This window comes from Dendronephthya gigantea, unplaced genomic scaffold, assembly GCF_004324835.1.
Source record: "Dendronephthya gigantea isolate DGI-Jeju-01 unplaced genomic scaffold, DenGig_1.0 000037F, whole genome shotgun sequence".
In the NCBI taxonomy this organism is placed as follows: domain Eukaryota; kingdom Metazoa; phylum Cnidaria; class Anthozoa; order Malacalcyonacea; family Nephtheidae; genus Dendronephthya; species Dendronephthya gigantea.
The window spans coordinates 145,560-149,093 of NW_021163047.1; the positions used below are offsets into that span (position 1 = coordinate 145,560).

General features: G+C 36.9%; 1 long non-coding RNA gene across 1 annotated transcript; it reads left to right on the forward strand.

Moving 5' to 3' along the window:
- Nucleotides 1-1,541: 1,541 nt before the first annotated feature.
- On the forward strand, nt 1,542-3,334 carry LOC114526061. Its single transcript, XR_003687299.1, has 4 exons — nt 1,542-1,834; nt 1,960-2,082; nt 2,235-2,492; nt 2,593-3,334. It is a non-coding gene; the product is annotated as an uncharacterized LOC114526061 (long non-coding RNA).
- The last annotated feature ends 200 nt before the right edge of the window (nt 3,335-3,534 follow it).

The following is a 3,534-nucleotide window of genomic DNA, read 5'->3' on the forward strand; positions in this document are numbered from 1 at the left end:
TGTTCTGACGTGAAAGGAAATAAACCTGACTCGGAAATCTGTAAATATAAGGTATGTCATTGTCGTCCAAACCCTGTTTAGTTCGAATTCAAATGTTCGATGACTTCGATCCGATACCGATGTTCGGACTGTTGTTTTAGTGTAATGACGAAATTATTGTGATCATAACCAAGATATTAGTTGTTATTAATAGCTACCTATGAATTTGCCGTTGTTTTGATCATGTATTAACACTACAATTTGAATGACTTAGGCTTCGGTGGAAGATGTGCTGCACTTCCTTAAATCAGGACGCCAGGCACCAACTCATTTTGCCACTCTGGACAAAGTCGCAAGGAAAAAAAATATACACACGCTGTCCCAATTCTCGAGAAACTTTAAATATGAAGGTATGTTTAGGCATTTAATAACTTCGCAGTGAAACATCGCACAATAATATTAATAATATATGTGATATGATCTTATAAATTTTATTGTTTACCTGTTTTATAGCTCTTATTATTCATTTGGCTTGAGTGGAATTTTTTTTTATCTTTATTTGATATAATTTGGCTTGGTATCTTTTGGCAAGCTGTTCAGCTATAAATAGAAGCTGTAAGTTACACAACATGGGTAACTCTTAGCTTCCTCTACAGATCTCAATATTATATCGTCTATGACTGTTCCTCTGTGTCTTAGAGCAAGACAAATTATTTTTCAATTTCAAATGCTGAGACAGAGACCTGTGGTGGAGGCTAGGTATTTCTGTCTAATTAGACTATTAACTATAAGTTAAATTTATAAATTTATTTATTTTTATATTAACCCTTTATGTACACATTCAATAGTGAATCTGAAAACTTACACACATGCCAATATTTGATACATACATGAATTAATCAGATTTTAGTGACACTTTGTACTTTGTGGGTAAGCAAGGAAAAAATCAATTGAATACTAAAAAGGTTAAAGTGCTATTTACAAGAGATGAGGTTAGTGTATATATCATGTAATAATTTTATATAATTATTCTGAATATAGTAATTGCATGACAAAGACAAAATAGTAAGCATGAACATGTAATTATTATTATATATAGTTTAATAGTTGAAAATGAACATTATGAGACAGCTAGCACTTGGTTCATTGATTGTGTGATAAATTTTGTTCCAGATTGAACTTGTGCTTCAATGATATTCATAGCAATGGGACAGCGGGTGGGCACATGGGGGAAAAGCGGACACAGGCAAACATCACAGAGTGGTTCTACTGGAGAACCATCACAGAAGATGTAAAGGAGTTTGTAAGTGTAGATGAGATTCTCCTAGGTTATAAAATATGCTTGTTTTGTAAAATCTTTCTGTTTTTTTTAGATTGTCACATGCCCTCAGTGTCAAAAAGTGCAAAAGATAAAGACAATGGTTCCTGAACTGACACCAATATATGTAAGTCTCATAAAAATTACATGATTTAGTGAGCATACAGTCTTATCCCAGCTTCAAAACAAATGAGACTGTATAGCTAATCTTAAATCTAATAAGCTTTATTTGAAACCCATATGTATTTCAATTACTGCTACCTGATTTGATCATAGATCAGTCAAATTATTTTCTACTTACAGGCCAAACAGCCCTGGGAGGTTGTTGGTATCGACCTTATTGGTCCATTCAAGAAGACATCCACAGGTTTTAAATACACAATGTCAGGGACATGTCTCTATTCCAAGTGGGTAGAAGCCAAGCCAATCAAGGCAAAATCAGCAAAGTTTGTGTACCAGGTGTTAGTGAAGTGGATACATCGTTGGGGTGCACCACTAAAGATTTTAAGTGACCAAGGTACAGAGTTTAACAACAAGGTATGGAGATACATTATCCCAACTGAGTATTTCAAACATTGTAAAAGTGCTCACCACTTAACATCTTCCTGCATGATAGCCTAATATTAGCAAACCTAATCTGTATAACCTTAATTTATTTTCAGCTGCTGAACGGATTAATGTTAAAAAAATTTAACATCCGCCATCTTGTCACAGCTGCCTATCACCCCCAAACAAATTGTTAAGATGAGCGCACTAATGGAACTCTCAAGCGTCACCTTTCAAAGGTAGAAAAACTAGGTCATCTTATTTTTTTATTCTAGGTTAGTTTTTTTATTCATGACTTCATGTAATAAATCATTATCTGTAGACCACCAGTGCTGCATGGAACTTAGGGAAAACTTAAACTACTTTATATCATTCGGTACTCTGTTTGTAGATGGTCGATGAACAGCAGGATGATTGGCACCTTTATATTGAACAAGCATGCTGTGGTGTCCGTTCGTCTTTTAACGAATCAACTAAACACACTCCATATGAGATCATGCACATAAGGAAGCCACGTTTTCCATCAGAGTTGCCTGTGGAAAAGGAGGATGATGTGCCTGCTCCTATCATTTTGAAAGCAATAACTCCTAATGAAGTGGCTGATTATGTAAGTTCCAAGCAGGAACAGCTGAGTGTGATGGAAGCCAAGGTACGTTGTAACAATTTCTGGTATAGTAGTTTGTTTCATGCCAATATTTCTGTCCTGCTACTAGAACTCACAGTTGTGAACAAAAATGTTTGCTCCATAGGTTACTGCCAATAACATCAATGCAAAAGAAAATCAAAAAAATATATAATAAATTGAAAAAGATGAAAGGTTATAAGGCGTACTAGTTTCATGTTGGGCAAGCAGTCATGAAGGCTAATCCTAAGAAGCTTGGAGGCTGAAAGGGTGATCGAATGACACCAGATTGGCTTGATGGTTATGTTGTGGTTAGCCTTACAGATCACCAGGTTGTTTTGTGCAACACAAAAACCAATAAGGTGCTGAAAAGCATCAGTCTGGCTCATATCAAACCATTTCGGGAGAGAGGTGCTGATACAGATGTTGAAAATAAGGTCGCAGGTGTTGGTATGGCAGTTGCAGAAGCTGAGGTTGCAGGTGGTGGTGAGGAGGTTACATGTGTTGAGGTTCCAGGTGTTGGTGGAGGAGACATTGCAGGTGTTGAGTTTGTAGGTTGTGGTGAGGAGGTTGCAGACGTTGAGGTTCCAGGTGTTGGTGAAGAGGTTGCGGACGTTGAGGTTCCAACTACTTCATTACCCAACTGACTCTAGTACCCAGCTGACTCTAGTACCCAATAATTTATGATGTAACCACCCTATTAACCAACTAGTTCATTACCAAACTGACTCTACCCAACCACTCAATTCAACCACTCTATTACCCAATAAAGTCTTCTGTGTTCATGGAGAGGGGTACAGCGCAACGAAGACCCTGGTTAGATTACTTAGATAATATAATACTGCGCGCTACAGTGGGGTATTAAAGTAGTTGGGTAATCAAGATAATAGCAAAAGTCTTCCACGATTCTGCAAGATCATGGCAAAATCTTCCAATATTCTGCATGGTCATGGAAAAATTTTCCAGGGTTTTGCAGCTTGCATCATGACAAACATCTTGCAGGATCCTGCATGAATGATCATGGTAAAATCTTGCATGATTTAACAAGGTCTTAGAAAGATCTTGGCAG